Source organism: Leuciscus leuciscus, assembly GCF_965113295.1.
Source record: "Leuciscus leuciscus genome assembly, chromosome: 9".
NCBI lineage: Eukaryota > Metazoa > Chordata > Actinopteri > Cypriniformes > Leuciscidae > Leuciscus > Leuciscus leuciscus.
In genome coordinates, this window is record NC_138733.1 from 5,777,534 (window position 1) to 5,803,605 (window position 26,072).

At 37.9% G+C, this 26,072-nt stretch overlaps 1 protein-coding gene across 2 annotated transcripts in view; it reads left to right on the forward strand.

Annotated features, from left to right (window-relative positions):
• The window catches only part of lrfn1 (leucine rich repeat and fibronectin type III domain containing 1), a 154,305-nt gene that overhangs the window by 82,363 nt on the left and 45,870 nt on the right, over window positions 1–26,072 (forward strand). For both annotated transcript variants that reach the window (XM_082180009.1, XM_082180010.1), the window contains exon 2: window positions 18,508–18,595. The gene's annotated coding sequence lies outside the window, so the exon portion shown is untranslated. The remainder of the gene's footprint in view (window positions 1–18,507; window positions 18,596–26,072) is intronic.

Genomic DNA, 26,072 nt, shown 5'->3' on the forward strand with positions numbered 1-26,072 from the left:
GCTGTCTACACTGATACAGTATACAGATGTGTGTTCAGTTTCTGACGGGTCCACACACTTGAGTCTGCCGACAACAGGACAAAAGGAAGAGTGAAAGAACGTCTGTCCAGTTTAAACAGCTGGTTTGAGTCTCTATACAGACTTCAGAAGATCCCAGCGTCTGAAACAAGTGGATGGTTTATTTTAATGGTGTCACATATCGCGTCGGAGGATTAAATGTTTGTTCGGAGCATTTGTTTTTGTAATCGATGCACAGTGTAATGGAGAGTTCACAAATAAACTGCAAGTAAATTATTTCATAATGCTGGTTTTATATGGATAATGTTTTCAATAGCAAGTGGGTGTTGATACTGTTTCCTATGCAATGACGTTAGCCAATCATAACAGTGTGTGTTTACTGACAAGCCTTAAAGGAGTAAAAGTAGTAAAGGAACCTTAAGACGCGGGCCTTAAAACTGATCATATCAGACAGAGACTCAGAATGAGGGATGAAAATAATAGTTTTTTTCAACATATATTTTTGTTTATTTCATGCAAAAAACTTTATTAAAATTATAAATGAACCTCAAGGAACATGACCCCTTTGCTCTTGCAGCTGTTTAAATTCTCATTCACAGGACGTTTGACAATGTTAAAGAAAGTGTGCATTACTGAAGTTGATCTTCATAGAGGTGCCAGATCACGTCAGTGAGAACTGATTGTGGCGTGTTTTACCGCAGATTCACAAGTTTATATAAATAGTGGCGTTGTGCTGCAGAACTGTCATGCACGTGAGGTAATGCAGATGTTTATAATCATCGAGATGGAGAACAAACTCTTCCAAACCCTCATACAGTTTGGGTGTTGAATCAGTCACAGCATGAATCAGAGGCTCTTAAACGCTTGAATCCTCGTGGTAAAGAAGCAACAGAATGGCTTGTTTCATTTTGGCAACTGGAAAATGGACTGTCAAAGTAAATTACGACTGTTTTCAGTGCTAACAACTTTAATAATATTACAAGTGGACTTCAGGGAAAAGAGTAAAATGCCAATGAAAGTTGTGATGTGAGCCGTTTAAGGAGGTATTAATGTTTATTAACCATCACTTTTCTTTAACTGCATGATTGTTCTCGTTTTTAAGGGCCATTGGTTTTACAGCTCTTTCATGTCTTTAAATCATCACAGACTTCAGAGGCCAGATATTCAACAGGGTTTCCCACTTTTGGACACTTAACATTGAATACACTTTTACTACGCTTTAGAAACGAGAGGAATGAAAATGAATGTAAGTTGGTGCCCTTCGACGTCATTGAAGACTTGTCAAGCGCTGCTGTGATTTCTGTTTGGCCTTCAGAGATGGTGATGCCGGTGTTTCGGGGACGTCGGTATGAAGGTCACGGGTAAAACAGTGTCTTGATTTCGCCGCCCGCCTGCGGTCTGTGTCTGATTCAAGACCCAAAGGTCAGGATTCGCAGTACTTCCACTGTGCAGACAAGCAAGACAAGTTAGTTTGTGTTGTTAAATAAGCGTTTTTTTTTCTATTTTCAGAGACTGTTTGGCCTATTAGAGGCGAAGCACAATTACGGACGAATTGCATCAGTGCCACATTTATATGTAAACTTTAAGCGTCTGTGTTGGCGTGAGTAATTAGAGATTTTGTTGGCGTTGGAGGGTGTTTTTGTTATGCTGCGATATAACTGATGTTATTTGGATGTTGTTTCTTCAGAAATCATTCTAATATGATGATTTTCTACTCAAGAAACATTTCTGATTATCATCAATGTTGAAAACCGTGATGCATTTTATTTTTCAGGATTCTTTGATTAATGGAAAGTTCAAAAGAACAGCATTTATTTTAAATGGAATTTTTTTAAACGTCTTTACTTACTTTGATTGCTCTCTCTCTGAATAAAAGTATTGATTTTTATTTTTATTTTAAGAAAAAAGTTTTGAACGGGACAGCGTAAGGATAAAGGGAATCACTGAAAATAATTTGTTTTTGCATAAATAATGCATAAAATGAGCACCCAGCAACAAGGTTAATAAAACGAACCCGCAGCGTATAGAGACGATGAACAAAAGAGATTTGAGGCTGAATAAACTGCTGAGTGAGTCAAAACCTCAGTTCTCTTTACGGCACAGAATGAAGTCGCTCGTGTTTTATTCTCGAACGTATCGTAAAACTGAGGGAATTGGCTTTATGTCTTATGTGAGTGTGATGATGTTTGGAGTCCATTACAGGACATGATGGTCTGAACACCTGCTGTCAGAAAATATGAATGATAGAAACCCAAAAGAGCCACGTCTCTCTTGTGTCTGTCTCTCTCTCTCTCTCCGAGCTCATATTTCTCCGGTGGTGAAATGAAAGGTTATAAATAATTCAGGCTCGGCTCATTTGCCGTCTCTGCCGCTGAATTTGTTCTGTTTTCATATTACTGCAAACTGACTCTCTCAAAATGGCCGCTGATGCACGAAAGAGAGAGAGAGAGAGAGAGAGAGAGAGAGAGAGACAGAGAGCATCTCCTCCTCACTAATGTTTACCATCTCTGCTTTCTTCCCGACCGCATCCGGCACGCGCCTGTGATGCTAAAAACAACCTGGCGGGGAAGAAGAGAGAGAACCAATATGGATTATTGTTACAGTATGCAAATATGACAGTGGGACACAGAGAGGGATCGATGTGCTTTTCTTTTGTGAGGTGTAGACCTGTTCATAATTCATACTTTATCCATTCTATATAGTATGTGAGATTTGATCAGTGCATCACAAATCATAGTTAGTGTGAAAATAGACTGATATATCGGCAAGGGCAGTTTATCAGCGGTTTTGACATCATCAGCTTCGGCCAATAACTGTCAGGATGCCATGGTTTTCAAAATGTATTAAGCTAAAAGTTAAAGGTGGAATTCCTGCACCAATCAGAACTGCTTGTCAAACAGATGGCCCCGCCCCCAAACTAACGTCATTGGTTGAGTCAGAAGTTGACTTGCCACTCAAACTGACAGATCAATGTTTTGCTGTTTATGCTATTCAGGAGTTTGTTGCCATTTAGCTCATCTTCCCATTTATCCTTTTATTCTGGCTAAATGTTCATCAGTGTATCTAATCTGACAAAATTGCTAATTGTTGGTGTAGTTACTGCATTTTGCTTTTTCAGAGTAGTGTATAATATAGCTGGTCTGGTCACACTGCATTGTGGGATTTTGCGATGGTGGAATACCCATAAGCCCTTGCGCTTGATTAATTTAATTATGCATGCTAGGGCAATACATGAGGGATTCACGGAGACATGCACAAAAGTTGTCCACATTAATAGAGGTTTTAGTGCTATTTAGTGCTGTTGGTAAGTCTTTGTTGTGTTTGAAGTCACAGTTATGGTAATTAGTGTTCCCTTCGGCTGGGAACTTATTGACTTATTAATTAGTTTCCTCCCAACCAGTGTAATACTGTTACAGTAGCATATGACAGGTCGGATCATAGTTTGAGATCACTCATTAGAAGTTTGCCATTTTGGTTTGTTTTGAGCAGAAGTGTATTTATGTTCTAGATACACATTTCCAAATGAAATGAAAAAAAATAAATGCTAGTTGTTGGTGTGTTAATACAGCTTTAATAGCTTTTTCAGGATAGTGAATAATAGGAAGAATGAACTTAAGTTTGGGATCAGTAAGATGTTTCTCTTCTGCTCACCAAGGCTGCATTTATTTGATGAAAAATGCAGTAAAAATAGTCAAATATTATTACAATGTAAAACAACTGTTTTCTTTGTTAAAATGTAAGTTATTTCTGTGATCAAAGCTGCATTTTCAGCATCAGTGTCACATGATCCTTCAGAAATCATTCTAATATGATTATCTGCAACTTTTCTGATTATTATCAATGTTCAAAACAGTTCATATTTTTTTGTGGAAACCATGATAAATATTATTTTTGGGATTATTTAATCAATTGGAAGTTTTAAAAAAAACAGCGTTTAATTGAATTAGAAATCTTTCTGTCTCTTTTGATCAATTTAATGCATCCTTGCTGAATAAAAGTAATTTCTTTCAAGCAAATCTTACTGACCCCAAACTTTTAACATGAACACTATGTAGTATGCATGTAGTATTTCTTATGTTTTAATATCTTCTTATGGAGAGGTGCATGAAAACAAACGCCCTTTTGCACTTTGTCAGTTTGATACTAATGGCAGCACGGTAAACATGTGCATGAAGCACTATCCAGGTCACATGGTGTTTATGCGGTTGTTTCTACATTTAGCCGTAAATAGGATGCAGAATATCCCACGATGCCTTCTGAGAGGTATCATAGCCCTCGACTCTGTTTTGACTGTTTTCCTCCCATCTGAAGTGCGTCAAACAATTGTTTCCCGCATCCAACACGATGTTTTGAAGAGCGACAAAGTGAATATTTAAAAGAGCTCTTCTTTAACATTTCATCACAGGAGGCGCTCCGGGTTTGTGAAGGTGACATATTCCTCTGCAGCAGCTGCGATGCATAATGGATCGGTCCCTGGTGCCGAGCGGAGCGTGTACAGATGTTTAAGCAGTCCTGCAGGGCCTCCTTCGTGCTTCGAGAGGCCGTATTTCTGCCAGAGAGGACAGGCGCCCGCAGCCCTCCGGCGTTTGCCTGTTTGCCACGTGAAACTGGGAGTTATTAATGAGACGGGGTGTCACAAACACATCGATCCTGCGAGAGCGAGAACGTAGGTGGGCGTACAGTATCTACAGGATCTAATTTTATCGCAGCTTTAATATTAGATGTTCTCTTCTCCCAGGAACATAATCGGATTATTTTTCTTTAGAGCTCCCGCTCTCGCCCTCTTCTTTTCTTCTCTAATTGACTAATTTTTGGCGCTCATCCTACCGGAATTCTCAGCTGATCTGAATCTGAAGACACATGCATTCATATGAAAGACAAATCACAAGTTAATCTTTTGTAGAATGTAAGAAGAGATCCCAACAGTGTCTCAAATTATACTAAATATAAGCTCAATATATCAGAACAAATTCCATCATTGTTATTCATAATGTAGAACAGTTCTTAAAGTTAGCATGAAAGGGAAGTCTCACTCGTCTTTTCTTCTCTATTGTGCCGTATAGCCGAGTGAAACGGCCTCTGGAACAAGAGCGAATGTGGGTGGGGCTTGATTGTGTCTGTGGGGAATTGATTGGATGGTTGTGGTTTGCTATTGGTGGATCTCATGTGAGTGACAGGTTGCCCCGCCCTCATCATCAGAGAAGAGATGAGATGAGAGGAGGTTATTCTGATTCAAGATTACCAGGAACATGAATTTAACGGATGTGCACGGATGAATCGTTTATAATAAATACTGCAATATTCCATTAAAAAAGCAAGAACGGTAAATTTGTATTATGCGACGTTGACGTAAGGGACGCTATATCTGCAAATACTGTCATGGCTGACATGTTTATTGCAGCTACCTGAATAATCACACATCTGGCTTCATTAACCAGCTTTCTGAAGGAAGCTCTCGCTCCACTGAGAGCTGAGGTGTGTGCGTGTTAAATGTGAAACACGGGATGCACTTCCAATGCATTGACGTTCATGCGTAGTGTATGTTTCCGGCCTGAATGTCTCTGAAGAAAATGTTTAATGTCAAATGACATTACAAATTAATGAATTTAATGCATAATGCACACGCTTAAAATATGCTTGCACAAGCTGATTTTCTGTGTCTGAAGAGAGGGAAATGATTTATAAACAAGACTGAGCCTCGGCTTTGCAGTAATGCGAGCGTTGAAGCGTTGCAGCCCGTGTGAGGAATCACTGTAGCACAAAAACTGTTTGGACTTTGAGAGTCTGAAGCCAGAGGGCTTAAAGAAGATGAGTGGAGAAAATACAGCACAGAACGAGACCAGAATGAGCAAAACCTCTTCACACGTCGCATTGAGGAAACTTCTCCAGACTGGTTAGACATAGATAACATCTGCAGAAGTCAAGCAACTTTATTTATTTTTTTTTGCCTTTTTGTACTAATGATCATAGAGGAGATATATTTTTTGTAGCATGTTTTCCTCTGAAGTTAATGTTAGACAAGCTTTCCTGCACCAAAATTGTTCAAAATAAGTTTTTCAGACACAGTTGTACTGGTACTTTTAGATTTAAGTGCTGCGTTCGATACAGCTGACCATTAGGTCCTGCTTTCTCGGCTAGAGCAATTTGTGGGTATCAGAGGAACTGCTCTAAGTTGGTTTCAGTCATACCTTAAAAATAGAAGCTTCTCGGTCAATATAGGAGGATGCCATTCGGGTGTGGTCCCCTTGGCTTGTGGGGTCCCCCAAGGCTCTATTTTGGCCCCTTTATTGTTTTCTCTCTATATGTTTCCTTTAGGCTCTATTTTTGAAAAGCATGGCTTGGACTATCATTGCTATGCAAATGATACACAACTTTATTTTCCCCTGAAACACAAAAATGGCTTAGACTCCCTCTGTGCCCGACTTTACGATTTCAAAGCCTTGATGTCGTTAAATTTTTAAAATCTAAATGAGAGTAGAACAGAGATCATCGTGTTTAGCTCTTCTGAAGTCCCAAACATTTCTCATTTAAATTCTGGTGTTTTATCTTTTTCAGTTAAATCGTGTGTAAAATTTTTTTTTTTTTTTGATAAGCAAATTAAAGTTTTTACCAACTAAGAGGGCTGGTAAGGCTGTGCAACGATTAATCACGATTAATCACTTCCAAGATAAAAGTTTGTGTTTACATAATATATATGTGTGTACTGTGTATAATTATATAAATACACACATGCATGTATATATTTAAGAAATATTTGCATGTATATACTGTATATTTATACATAATTTATATTAAATATAAATATGAATATTTTACATATAAATAACACATTTTTCTTAAATATTTACATGAGTGTGTGTGTGTATGTATATATACAAAATAGTTATACACAGCACACACACTTATATTATGTAAACACAAACTTTTATTTTGAATGTGATTAATCGTGATTAGTCGTTGCACAGCCCTGCTAAAGTGAAGACTTATCTTTCTTTTAAGCACTTTGAAACTGTGATTCATGCTTTTATTTTTTCTAGAATTGACTATATGACTATACAACTCCCTGTATTTGGGAATAAACTATTCTTCCTTATCTAGATTACAAACGGTCCAGAACGCGGTAACCGGCGTTCACAAACGCGAACACATTACTCCTGTCTTCATGTCTTTACATTGGCTCTAGAATTGATTTTAAAGTGTTTCTGCTTGTTTTTTAAAATGTTTAAATGGCCTCGCCCCCTCTTACCTTCCTGACTTCTTGTGTGAACACCATCCATTGAGAACTCTTTGGTCCGCCAACCAGAGTTTGAGTCAAAGTTAAAATCTAGGGGTGGTTGAGCTTCTGTGGTTGTTTTTAATTGTGCGTTATAAATACATTGAGATGAGATGGTTTTTGCTGCTGTATCTTTAAATGGGCCTTTTGAAATCTCTTTTATTTTTCTGGGTTACATGATTTTTCTTCACTTGTATAGTCTTGTATGTGTGTGTGCAACTAATGTTTTCAGCTAATGATTATTTCCTGTGAGTCATACAGTAAAAGCATCTTTCATCAAAAATTGTGTCCTCATTTTTGATGTGCCAGATATTTTATTTCACGTAATTTCACAAGCTCTTTAAATGGGTGATTCACCAGCTGGAGAACACAGTGTTTTTACTGTAGTTGTGATGTAATGTTTGTGTTAAACTCACAGCATATGCAGAGATGGAGTTTGCATTTAAATGTCAGGAAATTGTATTTATTATGAAATATTATTATTTAATTATTTATTGGAGACTTTTGTACTCTAGAAAGCAATTTAGTTTAAATTAATTAATTACAAAGATTTATTCTTGGGGTTCCAATGCAAGTTTGACCCTGCAGCATGATTTCTAACTATTCTAACTATTCAGTTATCACAAACAATCAGAAATTGACTCTGATATATTCAGAATAGCCATTAATCAGTGTTTTCCAGTTTTTTAATCGTTTACATTTCTTACATTCTTGTAAACAAATGTCTTAAACACTGTATGTGTGTGTGAGGGAGAAAGAATCTTGTGATTCTTGTGAATCTTGTGATACATTTAGAGTCTGTGTTAAAACTGGTTCAAGCATCGTGACTTCAGCATCACGGGAACATATCATAATCCTGTGGAGAGATTACACACATAATCTACAGGAAATTACAAAAGCATCTTTAGGGAATTAAGCAATTGTGAAGCGTAATCCTCAGCAGAAAATGCTCTTTACACGAACACTGTGGCTGATTTTCTTGAGCCAGCCTCAGTGTTTATCTTTCCAAACAGGATCTTTGTAAATCTGACATTCGTCCAAGAAGAACTATGAGGATGAACCAAGATTTTGTGTCGTAATTTAGCCACTGCCAAACAGCAGACTGAAGCCACACACACACACTCCTCACGGTGGTTCACAGGGCTCAGCAGTGCGAATGGTTATACATATGTGTGCGAATAAAAAGTAGATTTAGGTCTTTAAAAAGTCAGTTTTATCAAATATAACTTTTATAATAGAAAAGTTTTAAATATCTTATATGGAATAGCAAACATTTAGTTATAATTTTAAGAAGTCTTCAATTTCAGGCTGGAAAACAGGAATTACGTTATGGTTTAATGTGATTATTGGCGATGATTTAATTAAATAAATTTGAGCACTGAAAGTTCAAAGTCAAACGTGGGGCTATTTGGTGTTTGTATTGTAATATGTTTTAGATGGTTGTAAGAGTGCAAGTTTTAGCTCCCTCTGCGTTTGAATGAGTCTTTGAATCTGTCATTTAATTCGATGTTTAGAATATACAAGATTCCATAATTATTTAAAATTGAAAGCATATATTTCATTTAAATATTTTATTTATTAAATAATTTTGCTTGTAAAAGTCTCCTTGTATAACTTTTTTAAGAAAAGAAAAAAAAAAACGAATTATTTAATACATTTTCATTGCACATTTTCATTTTCATTGGAGGCTGGTTAAAACAGGTCACAGTCAACCAACTAACCGGCCGCAGTACATTTATGCAGATGTTGTATTTATGGGGAAAAAAATATCCTACCATTAATGAGATTCCAGCACCTTTAACTCTACAATATTGAATCGCTCTCTGGACCTTCACTGTTTGGGAGTAACTTTCTAAAAATAGTCATTCGGATTTATTTCAGTGGGCCGGTTTAAAACCCAATTGAAAAAACGGGGCCATCCTGTACAGGAAATAAAACGAATCATTGAATTTCCTTTTCAAACCCTGTACAGGACGGCACATTTACTTTATTAATCTTCTTCCTCCTCCCCAATGGGAGTCTATGGCAGCCCTATGAACCGTAAGGAGGAAAATGATTAAATTTGGCACACTTGTAGTGAGGGTAATGAGTAGTAATCTGACAATCGTTGGGGTTTCTAGGACCAACTCTATAGCGCCACCACCAGTTCAAAAATCCACTATTGAAATGGTTATAACTTTTGGACCCTTTGATCTAGAAAAAATTAAATATCTTCATGCTGATCACATTCAACATTCCTACATTAATACAGTAGCCGTCGTTTTGAAAAATACAGTATTTGTTTTTTTCGCTACTACTCCGTCAAATGTTGTCCAATTCGTATGAAAATTGGCTCAAATGATCTTCTGACCAACAGAATTTTGTTTAAAAGTTATGGTGACGTAAACTTAATGTTGATCCAAAATAGGTTCAGAGGCTGTATCTCTGCAAAACTTTTATCAATCAAAATGAAACTTGGTTCGCTTCATCGAAGCAATGATCTGAGGGTAAATGTCAAAATTGGGATTAGCACCACCTACAGGTCATGAGATCTGAAAAGGGCTATTTTTGCTCATAACTTTTGAACAGATTGCCAGAAAATCACATTCTTGGTGTCTTGATGATTCCCTGTGTTATGTCGAATGTGTGGATTTGCCAGGATCGGACTAATCATCGGTCCCCCATTTTGAAATTTTTCACACATTGCAATATATTTGAAACACTTTGACATATCGCACAAAAAATGGTAGGGGTCATCATCAGCATGTTCTGAAGATGCCTGAGAAATTTAAACACAGTGCCACCTTTTGTTCAAGAGATTTAAGGCTTTTTGCAAAAACACTCATAACTTTTGAAAACATTCCAAGTCCAACTCTGTCCAAAAAATATATGTAAATATATTGATATTTCATGTAAATGAAGATCCTAGTTGTTCATGTGCAAGATAAGTTATTTCACCTAATTACACAGGGCGATTCACCAGCTACAAAATGTCTGACCTTACTCTTTAGAATTTGACATCAAATGGTCTAAGGTCAGGCTACTGAGGTCCTAGAAGTTTATTTATAATTATATTTTATGTGAGTTTGTTTCAATATCGCCATCCAGCATACAGAAAGAGAGAGAGATGGCACTGATGCTGAAATATTCGGACTCAGATTTGCAAATAACAGCCGGTCACCTTCGTACAAATTGATGTCTGCCTGGGTAATAAACATTCATTTGAATGACACTCTCGCAGATCAGTGACCGATTATTCTGGCATTAATGTTACACGCTTTAAATCTGCTCCCTGCAAAATAAAACATTCATATGGGTCGTACTGTGGCGAATGGTCAGGAATATTAAAACCTGCCTGATGCGGAGACGAGAGAAGAACAAAGAGCCGTCACGGTGTAAAGTCAGGCGTTGGAAGTGGACGTGTACCAGCACTAATGAGCCTGTTGTCCGTGGATGGAGTGTTTCTGTGTGAAGTGGCACTCAATGAATTATGAGCAATGTGCATGTGAGCTCACGTCTGTGAGCTGTGATCCGCCTGCCAACTTATAGAGTCATTACAACAACACAGACGATAAAACTCACGTTAGACACGCTAAAGCTGCACATACGAGTGCATGTGTGCATGTTTGTCTGCGTCTCTAGTTCAGTTGTCCAGGCACTGATCAGAGGGTTGTGCATTTTTAGTACAGCACCACCTAGTGGTGGATAAACTAAAAATGATTTACTTTATGCATTTACACATTGATCACCGAACAATGTCTACAGCACCAAATTTGGTCACAGAGGCATGTGAACCAATGAGGTTTGTTTTTACATGTTTTAGCAAGTACGGTTGACTTTCTGTTTATGTTCGCTGATCAATGTTTATGTGAATAAAATCATTAGCATGATTAGTAGTGATGTCATGTTGGCAGAATGTCCCAATGTGTAGTGGTCCAGGGTCCCGAATTCATGTATATGACATACTGACTGATTTAGGGAGCTGATTGAGACGCACCCCATGTTCAATATGCTTAGTGTGAAGAATATGATTGTAGCTCTTTTTTTTTTTTTTTTATGTCAGCAGATTTCACAGTTGAAGAGGTCATGGTGGGCGGAGCTTCTGAGTGATACACTGGCTATGCAGTATGCACAATGTGCAAAATGTGGTTACTTTATGTATGCATAGATTGTCTGTGTGACTTTTGATATAATGTGTAGTATGCAGTGGAGATCGCTGCACTGGGTACTGTATTACTCAATGCAATGTGCTTAACTTCGCCTTCCATTTCTTGTGTGAGTAATGAACTGGATTTTATTTCACTCATTGTTAATTGGACGTCCAAAATTTCAGATGTTTGACACAAAATTGGATTAAAAAGGTTTAGTTCAAAATAACTGAACTATACATGCAATGTAAATGACAAAAATGTAGGATACTTTGTTCAACACTTTGTTATCGTCAGAGCGGATTTACACAGATTTTCCTCACGCCGGAGGGAATGACTACTCCAATATATTTTTCAGGTTACTGTGCATTTAAACCTCAACCTTGCAGACAAATCTTCCTGGAATGACCAGGGACCACCTCAGGAAAACATTCAAAACAACTTAACTGTGATGGAGGATGATTTTCGGTCTTGTGTTTCTTGGGAATATCCCGGACGAGCCCCCAGATTGTTAGAAAGTCTGTTCACTCGGTGGCCGTATTTGCAAGGACTCCAGGCAAGCTATTTCGGGCATCCAAGACCAAGTCCATTCTACTTAAATGGGGGAATCTTAAAATCTCAAAAAATGTTTGCCATGCTCACATTTAAACAACATATTTCAAATCAGCAACAAAATCTAATATGAACTGCCCCATAAATGCTGTTTCTTATGCTCAAATAGCATTTTTAAAGGCTTATATTTCTTGTACAGTCATAAGAACACTGATGTGGTGTCGCAATTTGCATGTGTAGCAAGGTTAGATGTTGGGGGAAGAAGGAGGCGGGAACCGGCGAACATTTAACAACTTTAATAATAAAATAGATAAACAAATACAAAATGAAAGTAAAGACACATATAATAAAACAAACAAAACACAACAGAAATCCAGGCCTGGTCCTCTCTCGATCTTCACTGTCGTCGCTCCTCCGTGTGAGATACGAGACGCAGGTGTCGGTCATCATTAAGCATGCCTCGTCCTGCTCGCCACAGCATACTCAGAATGTGTGTATAAATACAGGGGGTGTGTGTTAGTATGTTGAAACGAGTATTCCAAAGATACCCGGATGGTCTACTGTTTCCGGTTAGAATCCGAAGTGCAGATCCATAACGGCTAATATTTCCCACAACCCATTGGGCACTGGACAAGGATTCGATTAGAACTACAAACATGGCGGATATGCGAGACCGACGGTTAAGTAGAGAAGTTTGGAATAAAGGGGTTTGAGTGATTAAAAATCAGTATCTAATCTGACAAAAAGATATTTATTCAATGTTATCCACATTATTTTTCATCAACTTTTATAAAGGTCCGTTTGGACATTAACTTTTGAATGCATCATTATGCAAACACATTAGAGTCTTCGCATGTCTCCATGTTTCTTTCTGATACGGTAGGAAATTAAATTGAACTGAATGTGGAGGATTTTAACTGTGACAAGATGATTGACGGGGCAGTTTAACTGGTGACAGGGTGCACTTAACTTAAGCGACGGAGCGAACCGTTAAAGATGCAATTATGACGATTATGATATTCAAATGAATGCAGCCTTGGTGAGCAGAGGAGACTTCTTGCTGAACATCTTGCTGAAATGCAGGCTGGAATGAAAAGTTCAGAAGCACCTAGTGGTGGATAAACTGTAAAAAGGATTTAATGTCATGCTTCTGCTCTATTTAGATCCATTTGTTCATTCTGAGTGCAGTGAACCCCATTGCCCTTACACACAAAGATCAGGTCATCTGCATCTTGTCTGTGTTTTTTTGGCTTTGCTTTGAAGTCGACCCCGAGGGTCCCGATGAGCTGTGCTGGTCAAAAGTTAAATCTGCTCCTAACCTTTGAAGCGATTATCCTAAAATCATATTTCTGCCGGCGTCTGAAGCTTACGATTGTGCCGGGGTTGCAGTGACTGCGCCGATGGCCTCGTAATTGCTGCTCACAGCTGTATCTTCACATTTCAGTATGGAAGGTCACGTATTCATTTTTACTTTCCAAATCACAGGGATCCTCGCCCTAATCCTGCAGAAGGGGATTTGAAAGCGTCCTGACTGTAAAGTGCAGCTCTGGGGAGATTTTAAAACCGCAAACACGAGGGGAGATTTGGCCCTCATTATGAGACCTGGATAAGAGAGAATAATGTGGTGGCTTGAAGTGATGAAGAGAGGAATAGAGAGCGACGTGTTTGAGGAGGAGAAAAGCACAAACAGCACAGGAGAGCATGAAGAGCTCACTTTGATCATCACAGCAACAGCATTTACAGAGAAAATAGTGGCTTGTTCTGTTTGACTGCATGTTATCTCAGTGTCCCAGAGGTGTGTGTGTGTGTGTGTGTGTGTGTGTGTGTGTGTGTGTGTGTGTGTGTGTGTGTGTGTGTGTGTGTGTGTGTGTGTTTCTGACACCACACAGATTGATCATACAGTCAGTAAGAAACAGTGATATTAGCATTGACATTTACATTTGGCAGCCTCACAAGTTCTGAGCAAAGAAGTTTTCCAGTCAATCAAATTGAAATTCAGCTTGCACAGAGAATATAATCTTTTGTAACATTTTAAATGTCAATTTTATTCATTTAATGCATCTTTGCCGAGTAAAAGTATTGTTTTTTTAAGCATATCTACCACAAACTTTTGAACGGTGTAAATAAATGTTTTTTTAATAACATCTATGAATAACTAACATTCTGTTCTGCTTCATGCTGACTTTAAGTGTCCTTCATCTGTCATTATTTCGTAAAGATACTTTATAGTCTTATGCTTGCATTTGAAAGGGTAACTCTCTCCAAAATGCAACCTAGGGTCTTTTTGTTAATATACCCGAGGCAAACTTTTGTTTAAAAGCATAATTAGAATGGAAACGCCACTTTTAAGTTTGACCGTATTTTTGTTTTCGGTCAAATTGCCTTTTGAATGGGAGTGTTTGGGGCATGACTATGATAGCATCAAAAATCGCTATTTTTAAAACACTAAGAAGGCTCGACACAACATGAAACTTTGCTGGAAGTGTCACCAGGGGCTCTACACATGAACTCCAGCATTGAGAACAGTGTTTGTGTACACAGAGTTTACTAAAAAGTGAACAACTCACTGTAAATGTGTCCGCCGGCATTTTGACAGTCAAAAATAGTCGATCTCCGAATGCGAATGAACTGACTCTGAATTTTAGTATTGCTTCTTATATGAGGATCCTTTTTCAAATACAAGGTCAATATTGATTTTCACTAACGACAAAACAACAAATTATCCGTGAATTTATATGGAACTAAGCTTTAGGAGCTTTCCATCTTTACTCTCCTCCCTGTTACGTTGCTTTCGGAGATCGACTATTTTTGACTGTCAAAATGCTGGCGGACACATTTACAGTGAGTTGTTCACTTTTTAGTAAACTCTGTGTACACAAACACTGTTCTCAATGCTGGAGTTCATGTGTAGAGCCTCTGGTGATACTGAGAGCAAAGTTTCATGTTGTGTCGAGCCGCCTTAGTGTTTTAAACATAGAGATATTGATGCTATCATAGAAGTGCCCCGAGCACTCCCATTCAAAAGGCAATTTGACCGAAACGAAAATACGGTCAATCTTAAAAGTGGCGTTTCCATCCTAATTATGCTTTTAAATGAAGGTTTGCCTCTGGTCGATTCACAAAAAGACCCTATATTGCATTTTGGTGAGAGTTACCCTTGAAAAGGAAGATTATATTGCACACGCCACACGCTGATCTGATCAAGAATCTGAACTTTCGCACTGCGAGAGAAGATCCACCCATCTAAAGACACATCCAGCACTCGGCATCCAGCACTGCAGGGTCTGTTATTAAGACTCGGGTTGAGTGATTCCGACACATTCAGCGTCCAGGGTAAATACACTAAACATCACTTGAGAAGAACCACACTTATGCATTTTGCATGGGGTGGATGAATGGATGCTCTCAGCATATGCACTGAATTACAGATGAGTGTCAGAGAAAATAGAGAAAGAGGAGCTGTTCGGACAAAACAGGGTCATTGCAAAGTATCACGCGAGACACGGGCAGCTGTCTTCTGAGGGAACTAACTGTTTTCAACACTGATGATAATCAGAAATGTTTCTTGAGCATCAAATGATCATATTAGACTGATTTCTGAAGGATCATGTGACACTGAAGACTGGAGTAATGATGCTGAAAATGCAGCTTTGATCACAAATAAAAAATGACATTTTACTATATATTCACAGAAAACATTTAATAATATTTCACAATATTTGTGTTTTTATTATATTTTTATCATATAAATTCAGCCTTGGTGAGCAGAAGAGACTTTCAAAAACATAAAAAATATGAATTATTATGTATGTCTATGTAGGTGTACAGCACAGCATATGAGCGGAGTGGAGCGGTGAGAATCTCCGCTCATCGCTCACGGAACTGTTCACCCCTCCGCTCCCCCGCTCAAAGCTACATCAGGCCGCTCCGCTCATTTTCGCTCAGCGCTCAACGCAGTTTGCTTCGCGCTCCACTCAAATCGCCCCCCGCTCGCTCCAAAAAAGGAAAAAAATCTACATGTATATATCACTTGTAGCGGTCCCCAACCTTTTTTGCGTCACGGACCGGTTTAATATCAGACAATATTTTCACGGACCGGCCAAGGTGTGGCGGATAAATACAACAAAATAAAATGATACGAACGGCATAAAAAATGGGGTATTTTTTTTAAATAGCCTATAATAATAAACGTGAATCCAATATGTGTAGGCCATACTAGCAATTTTATTAGCAGCGTCCTCTAACATCGCGCCTAAAGACAACTGAGAAAGTCTGAACACAAACAAAATGCCCCCAAAAGAAAAAAAATCTCCATGTTTTCGGTGCTGATGCGTTCATGTAACATGTAAGGGTGGCGCTGCCAATAACGCACCTAAAAGCTGTCACAACGAACCGGCAAAATTAATGATTATGTATATGTAAAATATAGCAGGAGATATTTTAATTGTTTACTAATAAACCATTTTTTTTTTATGTCTGTGTCGGCTGGAAAGATGCTGACTCGCGATCTTCGCAGTATTGAACGCCCCAGAGAGAAATGCACATTTATACGGATTACACAAGAGAGCAGTCTGTTTTCTTTCGTTTTGAATTGTTCTGTTTAAAAGTAGACATTTCAGGCTTTATATGTCTCAGGTCTGTCAGGCAAGTAGGCTATACGCTGAGTTTCGGTTCATTTATGAGACAAACTCCAGGTTCACCCGCCGGCGCCTTCGTGTAGTGATTATCTATTTTCTAATATATTTACTTATTTATTAAATCCAGAAAATTGGTTGATGAAACACTGATCAAAATTAAGATACAATTAATACAAAACGAAATTAAATTTAAAGACAGCCTTTGTGCTTTCTGTTTGAGGTCTCAGTGAAAGTTTTAAAGCAGTCTTTTAGTGCCGCTTTCAGAGCGCTCACGTCCGTAACGGAGAACTGTCCCATCTGTAACATTTTTTTTTTTTTTTTTTTTTGTGAAATAAATTTCTAAATAAATGCGACTTATAGTCCAGTGCGACTTAGGCTATGCCTATATATGTTTTTTCTTCTTCATGGCGCATTTTTTGACTGATGCGTGGCGTGAGCGGAGCGGAATTGGAGCGGGAAATAGGGCGACGCTCCGTCCTTTTGAAATTGCCGCTCTGCGCTCTGTTCAAGATCCGCCCGCTCGCGCTCCCCGCTCGCTCCCGCTAGCTCCTGCTCCACTCCGCTCACATGCTCTGGTGTACAGTATATGTGTGTGTTAATATATATATATATATATATATATATATATATATACTGTATGTGTGTATATAAAGACTTCAGATGCAAAAGCCTCTAAGTCCGTCTGAAGTTTTTGCTTAATATTAACATTTTTATCAGGCTCCTATGTATAGGTTTCTACCCAAGTACCGACATGGGCTGACGGGATTTAGTGAGTTTGAAGTGAAAGTATTTGATGAACTATATGCAGAGAGCATTCATTCAATATTATTATCTCATTTTTGACAGAGGTGGCTTTTAGAGGCTTTTGCATCGGAGGTATATATATATATATATATATATCATTATTATTATTATTATTTCTTTATTAAATTTTTTGCTTCAAATAGCTTAGTATGCACTATATTGCTATGCATTCTGGGATTGTCTTCTTGAAAGATAGATTAATGCTGCCGTAGATTCTGATATCCTAGTAGACTTCAAATGCGTGTGAATGTTGCTCAGAAATGCGGCCTATGGGCGGCATGAGATCCTGTATCTGTAAAATCTGAGAGATACAGAGAACAACCTTACATTTAAGAGTTTTCTTCTTGTTCTTGAGATTTTCTGTCAGGTGCCTAGCGCTCGAGCGCCACTGAAGGACACGATCACAACTCATATCAGAAAACAGTTATTGATCCTCTCTGCGCCGCTGAGAGGAATCAGTCACGAATTGAATAATAACTAGATCTTTCTGGAGGAAATGTGAGTGGAGTTTAGCGTGATGTGGGTGTTTGTTTACTGGACCGAGTCAAAATGATCACTAATTGTAACTATTACTCTATTTGACTTCACAAACACAACTCATAATAATCCATGAAGATGTGCTTCTGAACTCAAGCAGTGGGTTCAAACTCGCTGTCATAATGCCGTTAATTTTTCATGATATTCTCTTTGGTCTCTTCTGTGCTGATGAAATATGAATAGAGTTGAGATGCCTGCTTCTCTGGAGCTCCAGTTATTGCACTTAGCATTATTTTTAGTTGTTATATAAACACTTCACAATGATGAATGTGTGAAAAAGCTCATAATATAGTCAGTGATGTGCCACAACACCGCTGCTTAATACTGACTGCTGATGTGTGCTGCTCTTTCAGTGTTTCAGTGACATGCTCTCAGGTATCTGTGTTAAAATACCGTGGCCAAAATAAAAAATAGACACGAATGAGACAATAATAGTATAGAAAGCTATAAAATTAAAATGATAGGCTACTTCTCTTCTCTCATGTTGATGATGGAATCTGCATTTCTCTGTTATTTATTCTCTCTCTCTCTCTCTCTCTCTCTGTTGTCATGGCTACAGGTGGCATTACTGCAGTTTCCCAGAAGCCCTTGAAAAGACAAGCTATGCCCTTTTGAGATGACTGACACTGGAACAAACTTCATATCTGGTGAGTGTGTCACTGGTTTCCTCCCTCTCGCTGCGGTTCTCGAAGCTCTGCAGATCATGGTGAACGGGAACATCTGCTGGCAGGTCCCCTGAAATAATGGATTGATACATGCAGACAGAAGGGACAACACTGTATGCTTTTATACCCACACACACACACACACGCACACGCACACGCACACGCACACACACACACGCACGCACGCACGCACGCACGCACGCACGCACACACACACACACAGTTAGTGAAGACGGTTTTGTCCGCTGACAATCGAGTACAGCAGAAAAACATATAAAATAATGTGGTCAAACCACTGACTTCCAGCCATCCTTTACTCTTCCTCATGTTGTTTTGTTCTCCATGCATCACACACACAAGCTGTTCTTTCTGGGTGAATAAAGTCAGTAAAACAATAATATACAAAAGACTATTCCTAAGCTATTCCTGAAGCTCTCATATCTCATCATATTCAATTATAGCTAATATTAGCATAAGGAAAGGGGAAAAACAACTAAAGCCATCAGTCGAATTCATCATACAAAGCTGTCCTGTGGCTACAGAAGAGTTTTCAACATAGCGCCCAAGTCTTGTGCACATTTTATTATACTTTTATGGTGCTTATTGTCATTTTAATACAAGACACCCCAGGTGAATTGGGTAAAAAAAAAATAAAAAAAATAAAAAAAAAATGATATCACCGTACTTCCTCAGTTGAGTGATTACATAAGGAAGTGCAAAAAATGTTTTGGTATTGCAAGTTTTCTTAAATGTTATGTTTAAAAATGCAAATGACGCATTATCTCATTAAATATGTATTATTTTGCATATAATTCCAGAGCATAAATCTGAACATTGGATAAATCCAAGTTTAGAATTCTTGTTTGATTTTGTTGACATATTAGATTTAAAGTTTCACTTTAGGTTTTTATTGATGGGATTTTGGATTTCTCCTTTTATAACTCCATAAATTAGAAAATACTGTCAACAGCTTAAAAAAAAAAAAAAAAAGTTTTCACCATGTTTTTAGGAATAAAATGTTAAATATGTCTGGCAAATGAAATATGAACAAACCCCTCAGTAAAACCCTTCTAGATAGGAATATAACTGTGAGTTCTGGTATATGCACGTGCTGCTGAAGCCTTTAAAGATGTGTATTGTAATAGAAATCTACAGACTTAAAGGGTTAGTTCACACAAAAAAATGAAAATTCTGTCAGTAATTACTCTCCCTAATGTTGATCCAACCCCGTAAGACCTTCGTTCATCCTCGGAACACAAATTAAGATATTTCTGATGAAATCTGAGAGTTGTCTCACTCCTCCATTAACTGCTAGGTAATCGAGATCTGCCAGCCCAGGAAAGTTAGTAAAGACATTGTTAAAATAGTCCAAGTGACTACAGTGGCTTAACTTTAAGTTTATCAAGCAACGAGAATACTAAAATAACAACTTTATTCAACTCTTCATTTTCTTCTGTGTGTTTCTCTGAGTGAGTTCACGTAGTGCAGTGGTTCTCAATTCCAGTCCTCGGGACCCGCTGATCTGCACATTTTGTATGTCTCTTTTATCTGACACACTCAGTTCAGTTCATGGAGTCTCTCCTAACGAGCTGATGATCTGGTTCAGGTGTGTTAAATAAGGGAGACACACAAAATGTGCAGAGCAGCGGGTCCCGAGGACTGGAGTTGAGAACCACTGACGTAGTGTAACAGCGCAGAGCTTCTGGGTTGTACGTCAGAACGGAGGCTCACTATTGGCCAGCATCACACACATGACCAGCATCGGCCAATAGAGCCTATAGAGGAGTGAGACAGCTCTCAGATTTCATCAAAAATATCTTAATTTGTGTTCTGAAGACGAACAAAAGTCTTACGGGGTTGGAACAACATGAGGGAGAGTAATCACTGACAGAATCTTCGTTTTTGGGTGAACTAACCCTTTAAAAGTGTATTTCTATTAGTATGACGCAACATGTTATGAAAAGCCAAATAGCCCCATAGCTCAAACTTGACCAGTGCAAGTCCCAGGGAAGAAAAGAAACATCAGGGTGAGTAAACGATGACCAATTGTTCATTTTTGGCTGCATTGAACCTGACAGCATGTAGTATATGTTCTACACCCGATCCTTCATCCACTCTAATCACATTCCAGCAGTCGAGTGTGTCTGTGCAGAGAGGAAATGTTTTCCAGTAAGCTCTGAGCTGTGGTTTCTGTGGTCTGTTTAGATGGAGCAGTGACATCATATCTGACCACCTCATTATCTCTAATGCGTTACACGCCTTTAACTGCAGGACTCATCGCCCAACCACAGAGCTTGTGCTATGAGTTCAGGGGTCTGTCGGAAAGATGAACAACAGGGTGCAACTACAATCTTATTTGACAAGATTGCTGAAAGAAGCAAGCAATGGCATGAAGAACCAGGTTTCTCCAAGAAGTGTGACAGGAGACAGAAGACCGTTTGACTGTTTATCTCTTCAGGATGTGTCAATGTCCAGCATTATACAGTCATTAGCCATAACTGGAGTGGTAAAATGTGGTTTAGTCTGAAATAAACAAATACATATATCAAAATATATCTGAATACAGTAAACATAAAGATTCACTTCAGTATACACCATCTATGCTTGTTTATATTGTCCACAGTGCGGTAAATGGCGCTAAACATATGCGCGTGAATTACACTGGCATCACTCGCCTCCAAACACATTAATCACGATATGAACAGAGTAATATAACAATCGGATATACAGCTGTGACATGGAAGTGTTAATATATCACAATGAAACAGCTAAGTATAAGGATAAAGACTGTGAGCTACAAGGTTGTTAATCGATAGTATTTGCTTCTGTTACGGCCGTAAGTCTGCATTATTTCAGCTTATTTTTAAAATAATTGTGTTTAACAGTGGAAATTCCTGGTAAAAAACTGCATTACCCATGATGCAGTACAGAAAATTCCACCAATCATAGTCGCAAAAAAGCAAAACTTGCTAAAAGATCTCTTTAGCTCCGCCCAATCCCATGATGCACTGCGAATGATTTAATCGAGTCAATCTCACCACACTCTCAAAATACGTAAATATTTGTATATATTATGTATATTTTGCTATAAACTCAAGATGTTTATAGCATTTATGTTAAACATAAAACCACCATGACTTGTTGATTGGTTGCTAAGAAACGATTTGTTTATCCAGCCACTGTGTTTGACCAATCAGAATTCACTTCGGCAGGATCCAATTAAAGCAAATCTACAGCTGACGTGACGAAGCTTATCAAGTCCAGGCCGTTTCCCTGAGGAGACTAGATCCACTTTAAGATGATGATTCATCCTCCTCCTCCAACAGATATTACACTCCATCAAATAATCTTCATCAATAAAAGATCTAGAGTTGCTTTTACTTTGGCAAAACGTGTTGCATTAGCTTTTTATAGATCGGCAGGGCGTCTTTATCCTGTGATATCAGCGATCATGGCTAATGCCTTCAAAGCAACAGCCGCTGCCAGAGGATGATGTTTAAGCAGACAGACGTTTGTAACTTCCCGCACCAATCATGCAGTATTCATTACCTACTTCAAGCCATAACAGCTTATTGTATTATTCATTGCAGAAGATCATGGGTTTATTCTCTAGAATATTGCGGCTTACACGCTCATCAAGGTTATGGAGACGATCATGTATGTGCATTCATAATGAAATTCATTAATAGATGTCAGAGACATGCAAACTTCACAAACCAGAAGTCATTGTCACAAAAATAGAGAGGTTTTGGGATTGAAGTTTACTTCAGTGAAAATTACCGGTATGGTATCTTTAAAGTTTACTTCTAGTTTACCACAGGTAGTTTTCTACAACAGCATTTGTCAAGTTTGCTATTACCATATCAGTAAAGTTTATTAGTAATTTACCACAAGAGTGTAATTCAAGTTTTCTACAGCAGTATTAGTCAAGTTTACTATAGCCATTTAAGTCCAGTTTACTGGTACAGAACAGTACAGTACATGTTCACTAGAGTCCACTATATTAGTAAGTTTACTGGTACTGTATCTGACATGTTTGTTTCAACAGTGTGTGTTAAGTTTAGTTGTCTAGTATAATTTAGGTTTACTGGTGGTTTTCTACAACAGCATTAGTCAAGTTTACTATAACCATATAAAGTCAAGTTTACTGGTACAGTACAGTATGTTCACTAGTAGTCTACTATACATGAGCGCTAGAAGTTTCTATAATTTTGTTTCAACTGTACATGTTAAGTCAAGTCAAGTCACCTTTATTTATATAGTACTTTTTACAATACTGACTGTTTCAAAGCAGCTTTACAGAGATAACAGGAAAATAATGCAACAGAGTTTATTTTTGTCTCTAGGAGAAAATAGCCAGTCTAGCTTAAGTAAGTTCAGTGATTGTTCATTTTTGTTATAAAAAAAGGTATTAATTTAATTAATAGCTATTTACTTAATAGCTATTGGAGAATAGCAAGAGGTAGGCTCATGCTGTTAAGTGTACTGCGGGGACACCACCTGAAATTGTATATGGTGTGTGGATTGTGTGAATATAATGCATTTAATACAAGATCTGGCAACTGGTCAACATTAGACAAACATATTGGCCCGATTATTCATAAAGAAGTTTGGGCCATGCAAATTATGGGAGTTTCCCGGGAGAAATAACAAACCGGGAGGGGTCTGTGAGATAGGGATAAAAAACGGGAGAAACCCGGGAAAAACGGGAGTGTTGACAGGTATGGTCTACTATATTACTACAGTATGTGTGAAGTTTACTGGTACAGTATCTGCCATTTTGCTTCAACAGTATGCATCATTCTGGTTTACTTGTAGCATAATTAGTACTGTAATTAGTAATGTAATAATATTAATATAGTAATATAATAGTATTGTAATCAAAGTTTTACTGATACAGTATCTGTAATTTTTGTTCATCTGTATATGTCAAGTTTAGTGGTCCAGTATCTTTTAGATTTGCTGATACATTTCTACAACAGTATTAGTCAAGTTTACAATAATCAACCACATAAGTCAAGTTTACTGGTTGTGCATCTTCACTAGTATGCCTATAATGGTACTGTATGTGTGACATTTACTAGTAAAATATCTGTCGTATTCCTTCAACAACACTATATGTGTTGAGTTTTATCTTTTATGTTAAGTTTACTATTAGTTTTCTCAACATTTCTCAAGTTCTGGTAAATTTCTAAATTACTGGTATAATAGTATGAGGTTTACTGGTCAGTTATCTGTCAAGTTTAGTGCAACATTATCTAGCAGTTGTTTGAATAACGTGTCAAACGTGCATTAGTGAAGTTTCAGTAATGTGTGTTGACTTGCTCTCATGTATGCTGGTGAGAGATGAGGACACATCCAGAGACATGCGGTTCTCCCAGAGTGAAGTGCTCAAATCCTCATAAATATGAGTGATCTGGGATTTGATTGATATTGTGGCTAAAAGCTTTCCTGCTGCGCTGCCAAGACTCTAAATCTGAGGGTCCATTTTCTTTGTGTCAGGTTTTACTTGTTATGTTCAGTCCTTTCACTGCAACACTGTGGATATTCAGCTCCATTAGACACAAATACTGCCAAAGCCGAACACAAACTAGTAGTTATACAGGCTGTACAAGATGAACAAGATGTTTTATATAGTGTTTACATGCTGGACTCAACAAAATATTCATGCCTAAAATTAAGATTTATGTTTATCTGAATTGCATATAAAATTTCCACACACCATTTTAACAAACAAATTTGTTTGATGCAGAATGCAATATGATGCAGTTTTTGTCCATCATGCATAAATGAAACGGGTAAAATGTCTCTAACAGTGCTAATCAACTGAATGTGTTTATATATTTATCATCAATACATCCCATTTGTTTAAATCTCATACATTTTAACTAATTGAATATGACTTGCTCCACAGCTAACATTATTTTAACCACATTTCAATCATGACAACTCTCTGAATAGTTTTAGCATGTTATTGAATATGGCGATGTTAATGTATTTGGTCTTGCCAGACTAGATCCGCTGCTGCTGTTGAGTATTGCTGCTGCTAACATTTAACATTTATGCATTTGGCAGACACTTTTATCCAAAGCGACTTACATTGCATTTCAAAGAACACATTTACAATCTTATCAGTTCTTGCTTTCCCTGGATATCAAACCCATGACCTTGGCATTGCAAGCGCCAACGCTCTACTGTTTGAGCTACAGGAAAGATAACAGATACACAGAGACGCTGCTGTGAGCATGTAAGATGCTGATGCTACTGCTGCTGCCATATATATGACATATATAACATATATGAAATTTATAAATCCCTCAGCAGATCTAGGCAGGTGGAGCTGGGGAGGTGGAGGGGTTCAGAGGAACTCTGATAGGACGTTGCAGGACTAGCTTACAGCAAACACTGAACCAGACTATTTAAATGTTGAGCGAGCATCTCATTGGCTGCAGGATCAGGAGAAGCCAATCAGCTTGTGCCATGCGGTAATGATGTGATGCCAGCACCCTCTAGAGTTTCATGACTGAACTAGATATACTTTTTAACTGAATAAATGTGATTTTTTTTCTTACAATGAACATTTATGCTGCTTCTAAGCTATTTGAATAAATGCATTTTGAAAATATCATTATTTAAATCAAATCAATTAAAAAATAGTTTAATAGATTCAAATAGTTAGTAATAAACTGTGTTATGATTTTTTTAGGGCATCTTCTCTTACCCATTTTCTTTACCTGTTTCAATGATTTAGGATGGACAAATATGCATCACATCAAGTTAATTCGTTTTTTATGTTGAAACTGTAATCCAAATGCATGGAAATGTAATATGCAAATCAAATACATAAATAGTAAATTTATGCATCACATGTAGGAGCATTACTGCTTGTACCTGAACATATTTGACAGGATTATACAGCTAATCTGGGAAACACTGTTCATTAAGTAATTGCCATGAAAGTATACTGTCAGCTGGTGTTTATTGCAAAATAAACCCCTTCAGTATCAGAAAAGAAACCTCCTCTTTACTATTTATTATCCCTTAAATAGCAGGATATTTGAACTCAAAAATGTCACCAGTGCTAAAGAAAACTCAACAGACCTCTTAAAGTGTTTTAAAGTTTGTAGATTTATGTCTCTCCTGGCTCGTTTGTGTTGGTGAAAGGGCAGCTGGGTGATTTTATTTCTGTGTGTGGTGCAATAGTTTATCTGTGGCTGTGTGTGTGTCCACACTCCTTATCTCTGATCCTGAACTGTTCCTATCAAATCTCAAGCAGCCCCGATCCGCTGCTGTATCCATAATCGACCCTTCACATCCTCACATCACCCCGAGAGCTCGAGCAGATAAAAGCTCAAGTCTCTCACAGTCGGTCTGTGCGAGTATGAAGAGACCTTGAGGAGTAACAGATTATTTGGAACGGATCAGGGATGTGAGAAACTAAAAAAAAAAAAAAAAAAAA